The following is a 12,692-nucleotide window of genomic DNA, read 5'->3' as shown; positions in this document are numbered from 1 at the left end:
AAAGATTCAACCAATCTGGTTCACTTTTATGGGGGAATTTCAGCCCAACAACATCTGGAAGGCCAGAGGTTGCTCAGCTTTGCTCTAAAGAAAACATAAGTTAAAAAAAATACCTATTCACCCTGCAAGCTAATTCTGACACTGCTGGCAAAAGTTACCTTAGAGGAAAAAGATTTGTTCTGGCCTGACATCATTAGGCCAACCTCTCCTCGAGAACAGAGCATTACATGCATAAGTAACCAGGGTAGCCTGAAAGCCAACTGCAGGCTCCTTTTATAATGAGAGAGAAAATGACCATATGCCTTTCCAGTTTTCAAAGCTTGAAATATCTCGCCTCTGGAAGAAACACGGTTCAGTGGTCACCGTAGTCATTGGGGCTTTGGGAACAATATCAAGAAATTTCACACAGTACAGTACTATAAGCAGTTGCTGATCTCAGAAATCACACCAACAGAGCTACAAACAATGGCAACATTAGGAACAGCATACATAGGTTTTTGGTTAAAACTTGTATCTTATATAATACCCATCAGTGTTTTTATGATTTTGACTATGCCTTGTGTTTTAATAATACTGTAATAACAACAACAACAACAACAACAAAAACACCATTTATTTATTTATTTATTTATTTATTTATTTATTTATTTATTTATTTATTTATTTATTTATTTAACTTACATGCCACCCACACTACCCAAAGGTCTCTGGGAGTTTTACAACAATTAAAATACAATTAAAATTACAATTAACTGTGGGTCTTAATGATGGCAATTTTAATTGTATTTTTAATTGTATTTTAACTGTATTTTAATCATTTTATTTTATTGCATTGAATTTTAATTGTTGTAAGCCGCCCAGAGACCTTTGGGTAGAGTGGGCGGCATATAAATTAAATAAATAAAATAAATAAATAAAATATATACTCTAAAAATTGCCATCAGGACCCACAGTTGATATTATTTCAATTAAAAGCCTTCTGGAACAGGAAGGTTTTGACCTGGCGCTGAAATATCAGCGTTGGCGCCAGAGGAATCTCAATTGGGAGGGCGTTACATAGTCTGGGAGCAGCTGCCAAGAAGGTCCTTTGTCTACAAGCCATGTCTCTTACCTCCTCGAGGGACGGCTCTTTCAAAAGGGCCCCCTGGCTAGATCTTAACTGCCGGGTAGGCTCATATGGAAGGAGGCGGTCCTTCAGGTTTCCAGGGCCCAAGCCGTTTAGGGCTTTATATGTCAAAACAAGCACCTTGTGCCAATATTTAACAGTAGTTAAGTTTCTGGTTAAAACTTGTATCTGTTATATATCTGTCAATGTTTTTATAATTTTGATTGACTGTGACTGGTATTTTTATTTTTGAATAATACGTAATAATATTTCCCATTGTTATATGAATCCACACTCCATCTATGTAAAAGCTGGCATTAATTATTGAATGGCATAACCTAGTCCAGATCCTTTTTTGTGAGGAAGCTTTATTCTCAGACAGTTAGACACAGCCTAAGTAACTTCAGAATTCAAATCATATACATAATGCATCTCATGAAGAATTTTTTTAAAAAAAAACTGTCTTAGGAGTAGAAAGTCTTTATTCCCCTGGGACTTAGGGACCACATGCCAACAGTGGGTAGGAGTGGAGCCAAAAAAGGACAATTCAGCCTTTACACTCTGCCACTTCCCTTTTTTTTTTTTTTTTTTTGGTCTCTCTCCCCACTTTCTGTCATTCCATTTTCTCTCAATCTCTTTCTTTCCCACTCCTCTCTAAGTCAAACTAGATCTTGAGAGGACTGCATATTTTATATAACTATAATTAACCCAATTAATCCTTTTTTTCTCATAAAGGAATTTCCTCAGAGATTGGTTCCACTCACACAATGCCTCCTTTCATTCAGCAACTTGAGTTACAGATTTGGCCCATGTTTACCTTCCAATGACCAATCAGAAAAAAATTCTAAATGCAAATACATAGAAAGAAAATCTCTCGCTATGACAAATAGATGTCTCACCACTTTGAGGAGCATTTCTGCAAGGAACATGATAAATACCATCACATCTGACCTGTTCTCTCTCTGTCATCCTTTCCATATTGGCTTTCTTCCATATTCCCCTCTCTGTGACTATGAGATCTTCCCATTTGCATTAAATTTAGCTGAATGTCAAACTATATCAAGACGAAGACTAGGCCATGGGCCCTAGTTGCCCACACTTGTTGTAAATAAACCCTGGAGGAGGTCTAGGCATAATATATACCACAATAAGGCTTGAAGTCAATGGCCCACGGAATCGGTTGTCCACTGAACCTAGACCCTTGGAAGGAAAATATATAGCACTTTATAAATACAGACCAAAAGAGATGTTGATTAGATTTTACTGTACATTGGAGCACAACAAACTGGCTTTTACCCTGTTGTGTTAAGGAAATACAGACTTCTTTTAACTTTGAGACTCAGCCTGAAAGGGCTTCACTGCAGATTTGTTTTAAATGTAGTGAATTATGTAAGTTTAAAAAAAGTAAAATTTCAGGCTATTCAGGTGGTTTCTGGTGTGATTTCAAATCAAGCTTGCTGCTCTCACCGCCTACCACAGTCCAAACTACTTCATGCCACAGGAATGCATAATAGTCTAGTAAAATTGTCATACATTTGGGATTAAGAAATCGCCAAAATGTTTTTGTATTTGAATACAGCCTTTTATAATGTGGATCTATCCCCCACCCCAACTCTTTTAATGAAATCCTTCTGGATAAAAGAGGAATAATTTCACAACAGTCACAAAAAAAGAGTCCAGACTCTGCAGGGTGGCGTGGAAAGTGTGTTTGCCCTCCCCTCCTCACACATAGAATCTGTTCCCCATTTTCTCAGCTGAGTTCTGCTATTCCTCCATCCTCACGCAAGCTCATTAATTTTAAAGAACGTTCACTCCTCGTTGCTGGGTTGGAACAATCAAAACTATGCAAGTTGGCACAGCCAGGATGTAAATCTGGGATATAAGCAGCCTTAGCCGATATCTGGATTCTTCTGCTAGCCACAATTTTGTTTGCCATTATGTTCCAGGCTACCATGAGGCTCTCATTTCCCCACTTCGGCTCTCTCTGTACAACTGCAGCAGAAGACTAGCCATTAAAACAAATAGAAATAGTTTACTTCCAGATTGTGAGTCACTCTAGATAATCCTTAGAGACATGGCTGGCTGCTCTTTCTACCCACCCACTCCTCCTCCAGCTTTGTCGACTTATTGTACTCTGACTTCTACATACATTCTTAGATGGTTTCCAAAAAATGCAGTTTTACCACTCATATAAACCTTTCTTTGTGTGTGTTGGTCAGTAGTAAGCTTTTTATTAGAACAGTCTATCTCGGTTGAGTTCCAAATAGAGTAGTCTTAGCTGGAATTTTTAGCATGTATACATTACTGAAACAAGGACGTCTACGTTGGCTCGGGCATGTCATAAGAATGGCTGACGGTCGGATTTCAAAAGATCTCCTGTATGGAGAATTAGTGCAGGGAAAGTGTCCCATAGGGAGACCACAGCTGTGATACAAGGATATCTGCAAGCTGGAGCTGAAGGCCTTAGGAATGGACCTCAACAGATGGGAAACATTGACATCTGAGCGTTCAGCCTGGAGGCAGGTGGTGCAGCATGGCTTCTCCCAATTCAAAGAGACACTTGTTCAGCAGGCCAAAGCAAACCCAGCAGTCCCAACACCAGCAAAATCAGGGAGCTGGACAGGGGACAGATTGTATTTGCCTTCATTGTCGAAGGGATTGTCACTCTCGTAGTATTGGTCTTCTCAGCCACACTAGATGCTGTTCCAAGACCTCTATTCAGAGCACGTTACCATAGTCTCTCAAGACTGAAGGATGGCTACACTTTCTTGGTGGTCATTTTGAAGCTTTTGGATTTGCACAAATCTCCCATCTTTTGAATTTGAAAATAAATCTCTTACATATTAAATTGTTTTTTTTTAAAAAATCTCTCACTTGATCCTCTGATTTTTAGAAAAGATGCATGACAGGTAAATTGATATCAAACTGTTATAATAACTATAGATGGCACCCTATCTTTATTCTATGTACAGAGGCCACCCGAACTGCCGGTTCAGTTTTTCTTTAATATTGACAGGGTAGACGTTAGAAATCAAAGTGGCAATGCTGCAGCAAGTAACCAGTAGGAGCTGTGATAGACATGGAATGGACTCAAGCATCTTGTCCATTCTTGACTTTTCTAATAATCACTCTTTTAATACATAAACAGGTACTCTTAGCTCTGTGTTCTACTTCACTGCAGCTCAACAGTGCGCCAGTCTACTGCACTTAGGTAGCATGAATGTAGCCATTCACTTCAATCCTGCAATTTGTCCCCTTAAACAATTCTGCTGGACCTAAACTACTGTAATCTGATGTCTCCATACCCATTCTTACAGAAGAATCCTCCAACACAATCGGGGCATCAGTGTAAGGGAACCTATCATATCCCACTCCTCAGCATCTGCTGCCATATAGCAGGATGTTGAATGTTTAATTAAATTCTTCTAGCTGTTTAGCACAAGTGCAGGAATCCACAGAACCGAATAGCTCCAAGTTCCTCACAGTATTCTACCCCTTTTGTCTTTATCTGGCACATACAGTCTCAACAAGCCCATCTGAGACCTTAGTAGTGGGCGGGGGGGGAGCATTTTCCTACAGTTGTGGACAGATCAAATAGCAACTGACAAATATGGCTGCCTTCAGCAACATACTTCAATAGACTAAAGAGACACAGAGCTGTGAGGCTATCTTTGAATTCAGAGGCAGTGAAGAAACAATGGATTAATGTTGGATAGACTGACAGTCACCCCTACTCAGAAAGGTCCCTCCCAGTCAAAACAAAAAACAAGCAATCAACCTGGAGGCAGCATGCAAGTTTGAAAAGCTCCAACTTGCCAGAGATGGTAGCCTCAGAAGCCTAATGGTACAACTTAATTCTTCCTGCTTCAAAGATGCACCACCCCTCACCACCACTTGGAATCTTTGTCCTTGTAATTTTTAAAACATGACAGTCTCTGAGTCATAATCACTGCCTCTTCAACTAACTGATTTAATTAATTCTTTATTCCACAGCATTCTAAATACATACTTGATGTAACTTTTCTCTCGGTTAATATTGGTAAATAAATACACATGTTATATAAATTCTATTTTGAAAACATTTCCCAAAGTTTGTGGTGGAGGAAAAATACAGATAGCTCAAGTGATATTATTTCTTCTTGATACCAACTCCTCAGGAATCTTCTTCATTTCCACTAGAGTTGACCCATTATTAGTGAGTAACCATTGAAATAACCATTGAAACAACCACTGTTATAAAAGCGGGACATGACAAATTGTAATGGCCAAACATGCATGTTTCTCTACATGCTTATTTGAGGCAAGTAAAATTATTTCTGCTATATTGGTGCACTCTTACTCCATGTGCATTTAATAACACATTCTTTATTATTCAAGATATGCAGCTCTGACCTACTTCCATGCATCCAATATAACCACAATAACATTCTCTGAAAAGCTCCAACTGATTTTCATATTCTGTTTTAAAAACTACTCAAAACAGTATGCCCATATCTGACAAATGTATGACTAAAGAATGATGCCACTACTTACTGTAGAACTTACTACTCTTCCATTACTTGATTCCCACTGAGAAGTCTCCAGCTATAGTAGATTATTTTCATATAAAAACAGAATTTATTTTTACAGGATTACAGGGTGTTAGTCTACTGCTAAGGTTTTGGCTTAAGGCATTATTTGGCCAGAACTGAAGGTCTGACAATGGAATGAGATTATTCAGAATGGGTGTTTGGATGCTTTTCAAACATGAGACAAACAGAGATCTCTCTCCAGCTAAGAAGCTGTAAACTGCATATCTGCATGAAAATAATATAGAAATAGGGACAGGCTCCAATCCAAAGGCAAATCTGGCAAGATGTGCCTCAGTTCCCTTATAAGAACACCAGCACACACTAGACATATAAATTCAGCTACTTATTAGTATAAACCAGTGAGAGAACTCTCTAGGGTGTTGTTGTTGTTTAGTCGTTAAGTCGTATCTGACTCTTCGTGACCCCATGGACCAGAGCACACCAGGCCCTCCTGTCTTCCACTGCCTCCCAGAGTTGGGTCAAATTCATGTTGGTAGCTTCGATGACACTGTTCAACCATCTCTGTCATTCCCTTCTCCTCTTGCCTTCATACTTTCCCAACATCAGAGTTTTTTCCAGGGAGTCTTCTCTTCTCATAAGATGGCCAAAGTACTGGAACCTCAGCTTCAGGATCTGTCCTTCCAGTGAGCATTCAGGGTTGATATCCTTTAGAATGGATAGGTTTGTTCGCCTTGCAGTCCAAGGGACTCTCAAGAGTCTCCTCCAGTACCACAGTTCAAAAGCATCAATTCTTCAGAGGTCAGCCTTCTTTATGGTCCAGCTCTCCCTTCCATACATCGCTACTGAAAAAAACATAGCTTTGACTATGCGAACCTTCATCAGCAAGGTGATGTCTCCGCTTTTTAAAATACTGTCTAGGTTTGTCATCGCTTTCCTCTCAAGAAGCAGGCGTCTTTTAATTTCGTGGCTGCTGTCACCATCTGCAGTGATCATGGAGGCCAAGAAAGTAAAATCTGTCACTGCCTCCATATCATCCCCTTCTATTTGCCAGGAGGTGATGGGACCAGTGGCCATGATCTTAGGTTTTTTTTTATTTTGAGCTTCATACTATTTTTGCACTCTTCTCTTTCACCCTCATTAAGAGGTTCTTTAATTCCTCCTCACTTTCTGCCATCAGAGTGGTGTCATCTGCATATTGGAGGTTGTTGATACTTCTTCTGGCAGTCTTAATTCTGGCTTGGGATTCATCCAGTCCTGCCTTTCGCATGATGTATTCTGCATATAAGTTAAATAAGCCGGGGGACAATATACAGTCTTGTTGTATTCCTTTCCCAATTTTTAACCACTCTTGGGTCCCCAGATGTTCATGGATTAAAACTCCCGGAAGTCTTCAGCACTAGCTGTGCTGGCCAGGATTTCCAGGAGTTGTAGTTCAAGAACATCAGAGGACCCAAGATTGAGAAATACAGTACTGCTTTAGGGAGAGCATTAACATATTAAAACCAGGGTTACTGTCCAAACTCACAGAGCATTTTTCAGGCTATGAAGTGATTACACTTCATAGTGTAGGCCTATCATTCAAATAAGTTTCTGTTGCAAGAGGGAAACTTGTGGGTGTGGCTGAATCACACCTAGAGGTTTGTTTTCTGGTGGGGATTGGAGGCAGAATAATCAGACAGTACGTGAGGCAACCACAGTAATTTTACCAGCTGATGTAGTGGTACCCCAGTAGGACAGGAGCACAAAAACATGGAGCATTCAGACAAGTTTTATAGTCTCTTTTGAGCGAGAAGGTGAGGAGTAGCAACTAATCCCACCAATCAGGAAGTTACATTTCCCACGCATGTACACAGCACAATGAGATATTTCATGATAGGCATTGCAGATCACTTTCCTAAAGATGCAAGTGGCCTGATCAGGATGGGACACTGGGCAGCCTGTCTGTTACACCAGTGGTCCCCAACCTTTTCCCAACAGCGGACTGGTTGGGAGCAGTGTCTGCGTGTGGGGGGGCATCCCCCATGCTCATGGGTGGGCGGGAGCATGCTCACGCACATGTGTGGGGGTGGGGCACTTGCAGGTAGGTGGGGTATGCTCACGGGGGGCTGGCACACTTGTGCACATGGGCGTGGGAGTGGTTGCGGGGTGGTGGTGGTAGATCTATTTCCACAGCCTGCTCCTGCCAGGGCCACAGCTCTCTACTGGACCGCAGACCAGGGGTTGGGCCCCCTCTATTACACAATTCTACGGTGAGGAGACTGGCTGGGCAATGCCAGTAGTTAGGCTAAAAGGTTACATTTCACAAGGGCAATATAATACAGAAGGCAGATAGTTGACACAATTACGTTGCAAACAGGACTTGGCTGAAACAGGTAAGTCAGTCTGTGGGTAACAGGTTATAATTGCTACAGAAAGATATAAAGAAGTATTAAATTAAATTTTCCTTTACAGAAACAATCTTTTCTGGTTTAATCACACAACCTACATTTGGTTTGCCTCTTAAAAATGCAGAGGAACCACCTGAAGTTTGATGACTCCCCCTTCCCCCACCTCTTTTGATGTTTCTCCCCTTTTTGTTCCTTCCCTTTTTCTAGTTTCCTTATACTCCCCCCCTTTTTGTTGTTGTTGTTCCTTTCCTTTTTAAGTTCCCTTATGCCGTCCCCCTTTTTGCTATTATTTATTTATTTATTTTGTTTGTTTTGTTTTATGGCGAGGGAGAAGGGGGTGGATAAATTAAGAGATAAGGATGCTAAAAGGGCAATAAATAAGTAAAATAAAAAGGGGAGGGTATTAGGCAAAAAAGTAGGGTAAAATAGGAGCAAGGCTTTGACTGGTTTTCGGACTGGTGAGGATGGCTTCTTACCCTTCCCCTCCCCTCAGAGCTCTCATTGAACCTTAGTACGGTGCGGGGAAGTGGGAGGAGGGAGAAAAAGAGGTTATTTGTAGGGTGGAGGGATAGGAATAGGGGATTGGAAAGTGTATTATCTGATTTTTTCTTTTTCTTTTTGTTTTGTTTTGTGGGGTGCACTACGGGACCTAAAAATGATAGGATATAGAATGGATATGGGAAAAACCATAAGGGTAGCTACTTTAAATGTGAAAGGCCTAGGGTTTGTAACAAAGAGAAAAAGAATAGAAACATTATTGAAGAAGAATAAGGTGGACATTATTTACTTACAAGAGACTCATCATTCAAAGGATGGAGTTAAAGAACTGAAACTTCAAAATATACATATTTATGAAAAAGGATTTGGGACTACCAAATCCAAAGGTGTAGCAATATTGATCTCTAAACACTGTGAATTTGTGGTAAAAGAAGTAATAAAAGATAGTAATGGTAGATATTTAACAATATAGGGACTAATGGGGGAAGAAGATGATACGTTAGTAAATGTTTATGCACTGAATGTAAATCAAAGAGAAATTTTTATAAAACTTGTTAAAGAGATGGAGAAGGTTAGAAAAGGATATGTTATTATGGCAGGAAATTTTAACATGGTTTTAGGTAAAGTAAAGGATAAAACTATGTAAAAAAAGATTAATGGAATAAAAGAAATACCCCATTGAGTAAGATGTTGAAAACTACTGATTTAAAGAGATACGGAGAGAATTGAAGGGAGATGAAAAAAGATTTACTTATTATTCTTCTGTACATAATAATTATTCTAGAATAGATTTTATATTTATATCTCAAAATTTAATTTTTAAAGTAGTAGATACAGATATTAATGTGATTTAAAAAAATAACGGATCATGCGTTGCTGACAATGGAGATGAAAGTTAAGAGAGATTATAGAGAGGTTAGAAGATGGAGAATAGATTCCAATATTTTTCAGTATATAGATGTAATGGATAGGGTTTTAAAAGAATGGATAGAAATATGGTCAATAAGTGAAGCAGGTGGGAGTAAAATAGGAGTGTTTTGGGACATCATGAAAGTAATTACAAGAGGAATTGCTATAAAAAAGGCAGAACACAGCAGCCCTTGACACCTCTATCTATGATGTCCGGGCCTGATTCTTAACTTCCTTTTCCCATTTGTATAAATAGGTCAGGAAAGCATTAAGTATCGGGTACTACCACTTGATGCTCCAATATTGTGGCATAAGCAAGCAACATGAGGGAACAGAAGTACATAGCTTAAAACTCCCCACGTTCTTGTTCTCTGTAAATCAAGGACAAGTTTGCTAAGAAAAACAACACTTCAAATTAAAGAAAGAAAACTGAGTATGAGCAGGAGGTGGCTACATAAACTGCTCAGTATCAGTCTTGACAAGAGAAGTTTTGCCAGGATACAGAGTAGTGCAGACTCTTGTAAATATTATGCTTATATTACATATTTACAGTCTCCATTTCCAATGGTTCCTTGTCAATTACAGTGACCCACAGATTATAGTCAGCTGAATTCTGTTTGTTGCCTTGGCAGTCTTTGTAAAGTGGCTTGGCACTCTGAGCTGTTGACTACTATGCATCTTCCCTTCCCTTTCAGATGCTTCCAAAAGCAGCCAAGGAAGGGAAAAGCTTTGCCCTCCAGTCAACTCCAAAAGTAAGCATTCCCTGAAAAAATAAACACGGAAGAAGTGTATCTTGTTTCAGGTTCAAAGCACAGCTTTGGTTTTGCTACGATGTTGTGAAGTATGAGGCAAGTAAAAATTAAGAGGGAGGTTGTATGAATGTGGTACAGATACCTTGATAAAGCACAGCAATCTTAATACTGATAGCATATGAATGTTTTCTGCCACAGTCCCTCTTCTTTTTATCTAAGTGCCATTGGGGCTTTGAAGATGGTTGATTGACTCATGTGACTGTTAAACCTTTGGGAATTTGTGTCGGCCCTTCTTTTATGCCTTCAGGTAAGAACTGTCAGCCAAGTTCTAGGTTATAACTGCATATAGAATTCCCTTGCTCTCAGTTTGTGCTCTCAGCAGACTTCGTCTCCAAAACTTTAAACATCCTGATGGGATTATTCCTTGTTGTATGATGCTCAGTGAGTGGAATCTCATTTTGCTCATTTGTGACTATTGAATAGCCGTATGAAACTATGATATGATCAGGTCCAACCAAAATGCAGAGAGAGGTCAGATTTGCAACAGCAACTGGCCCTACCATTAGGCAAAGTGAAGAAGACATTTCAGACATTAGAAGTTAGGGGTGGGGAGTGGGAATGAGGTACTGGAGGATATACTGAGAGAAATCTCAGGCATACCCAGTGGATACAGATAAGCAGTTCCTTGTAATGAATTCCTTTTTCTGACAACAGAGGTGGAACTACATTATGACTGTAAGGTATCTGTGAAGATTCTCAGTCATCCAGGTGTGGTCATCTGGAAGTTGAGTCATGGCAACTGGACTTCTTTCTTGTTAGGTTGAAATGTTTCCCTATTGATCCAAGTAGCTTCTTCAGTCAGAGGGGGCCAGGTGGATTTCGGGCAGGAAAGTATTCCATGGTTGCGGAGTGACCAGCAAGAAGGCCTGGTTTCTGGTAGTCACTTTTCGGGCCTCTCTCAGGGTCAGAACTCTCAACCGCCCTGCCTGTGATGATCTTACATATCTTGAGGGAGGATGTTTACAATACCAGTTGCCAGTGCTGACCTAAAATTTGACTGCTAATCTGTTCTGCTTCTCCACATGGATTGGGAGAAAATACAGTCTCATTCTTTGTCTCAGACAGAAAAGAATCCGATGTTGGTGCCTTTCTGACCTCCACATGATAAGCACCCCCTGTCCACAGAGCATCTAGGCAGATAGGCTCTGTGTATACAAGGAATGTTAACATGTGCAGCATTTCTATAGCAGTTGGGGTTGAGGGAGAAGCTAAATCTACCTGAACTTGAAAAGAGACAAGAAAAGCAAGACAGTTGTGTCAGTTGGCTTTATTTTGCATCCAGTTCTGTTCATGTACTTTTAACTATTCCTTGCTTTCCAGATGTCTGCCGGTGATAATGCTTGCCTCTTTCATGATGTGACAAAGCCTTTTGTGAATGCCCTCCTCAAGAGGTCTTGGCTAAAGCCACTTTGGTATTGTTTGTGTACCAGGCTAAAACTGATAAAATTAAAACTTTTGTTTATTCACTCTGTTGAATTTTGTGATTTCCATTCTACTGTTCTCTAATGCATTTGCATATTTATACTTTTTAATTTATGCTTCTTGTTTTAATTATCACTGTAAGACCTCTTGAAGAGTTTTACTGGAAATGCAACAAATAAATTAAAACGTAACGCACTGGATGCCTCAATGAGATAGAGCACCCAGCTTTACTCAGATGTTGGTCTGCTGAACTTTGGCTAGTACTTCAGGCTCTATATGGTGTCCCCAGAACAAGAGAAAGGTAAACAATTTCTGAGTACTCTATACCTAGGAAACACTGGGAAAGGTTGCTGTAAGTCAATATTGACTTAATGATATCCAGTTGTTATCATTTAAAAATTGTGTGCATGTGCATACAAACACACCAGTTATATACAGTGAGATTTCCTGATAACCATATACAGTATCACACTCAGTATATCCTACATGTACATTTAAGAAATGAGAAATACATATAAAACAAAGATTCCAGCAAACAAAAAATAAAACATCTGGTAATGCTCCTTTAACTGCCCATGTTCAAGAATAAATAGGAAGAGATTAGAAGTCATAAAATGTGGGGCTTTTACAAGATACAACAAAAATTAGATCAGAAGCCATACTATTTATTCCAAAGTAACCTTGTGCTGGAATATAAATACCAAGACTGAAGCTTTTAAAAAATGGAATTGGATTCACGCAAAACTGTACTACGTTTTTGCATTCAAACCCCACTTCTGTTTGTCTAGCTACCCAAACCATGATGTTTGTAGAAAATAACCATGGAGCTTTTTACAACATCATACTGGAACCATGGTGAAAGGAGTCCTTCATAACACAAGTACTGTACAGGTCACAGAGTTTGCCCTGAGCATCAGGCCATGTGCTAAAGCATACAGTGTAACTGAAGAAAAACTGCTGCAGCTAGACAGAAAACAAACTGCCTGTCTCTGAGTTTAGGTCCTCAGAAAAACAACAGCAACCCAAC

General features: G+C 39.6%; 2 long non-coding RNA genes across 3 annotated transcripts in view; one reads left to right on the top strand and one right to left on the bottom strand.

Moving 5' to 3' along the window:
* LOC144588020 (uncharacterized) overlaps positions 1-12,692 on the bottom strand; it is a 70,659-nt gene that overhangs the window by 41,289 nt on the left and 16,678 nt on the right. The gene's annotated exons all lie outside the window — the stretch shown is intronic.
* On the top strand, positions 7,764-12,055 carry LOC140705398 (uncharacterized). 2 transcript variants are annotated; one of them, XR_012084781.2, is made up of 3 exons: positions 10,076-10,183; positions 10,382-10,490; positions 11,564-12,055. It is a non-coding gene; the product is annotated as an uncharacterized LOC140705398 (long non-coding RNA). The 2 variants fall into 2 exon arrangements; XR_013543323.1 differs by having other exon boundaries at positions 7,764-10,490.

This window comes from Pogona vitticeps, chromosome 3 (assembly GCF_051106095.1).
Source record: "Pogona vitticeps strain Pit_001003342236 chromosome 3, PviZW2.1, whole genome shotgun sequence".
Taxonomy (NCBI): Eukaryota; Metazoa; Chordata; class Lepidosauria; order Squamata; family Agamidae; genus Pogona; species Pogona vitticeps.
The sequence above is the reverse complement of the archived record's forward strand: the minus strand, read 5'-3'. Positions and strand labels throughout refer to the sequence as shown.